This window comes from Oxyura jamaicensis, chromosome 28 (genome assembly GCF_011077185.1).
Source record: "Oxyura jamaicensis isolate SHBP4307 breed ruddy duck chromosome 28, BPBGC_Ojam_1.0, whole genome shotgun sequence".
NCBI classification, from domain to species: Eukaryota; Metazoa; Chordata; class Aves; order Anseriformes; family Anatidae; genus Oxyura; species Oxyura jamaicensis.
The window spans coordinates 4,374,869-4,375,431 of NC_048920.1; positions in this window are offsets into that span (position 1 = coordinate 4,374,869).

Sequence of the window (563 nt, forward strand, 5' to 3'; positions counted from 1 at the left end):
CCCCCCCCCCTGCCCCCCCAGGACCCCAGCAGCTTCTCCAGCCCCTGAGCCGGGGTGGGGGGAGAGATGGGACCCTTGGGGGGGGGGTAATGGGGGCAATTTGCCACCTCGTGCTCAGACACCTCTCTCCAAGCAGGCACAATGCAATGCATCAGCCCCAGTGCAAGCCCCCCCTGCACGCCCCCCCCCCACTGCCTGCCCCAGGGACGGGGGGATGGCTGCACCCCTAAATCAGCCCCCCCCCACTATGGGATGTGCAAACCAGAAAGCCCCACCCCAGGGCAATGGGGGCCGGACAGACACCCCCCCCCCCAATGCCAGGACAGACCCCTACGTACACTGGGGTTGTAGGGGAAAGATCCCCCCCCCATACACTGGGGTCATACAGGAAGGACAGAGCCCCCCCCACTCCCCCCCACCTCCCTGTGCCGTACCCGGAGCCATAGGGGCAGGATGGCCCCCACCCCAGTGCCCTATGGGCAGGACCCCCAGAGTGACATGGGCAGATCCTACCCCCGGGGCTTATACGGGCAGAAAGGAGCCCCCCCACCCCGCCCCCCCCC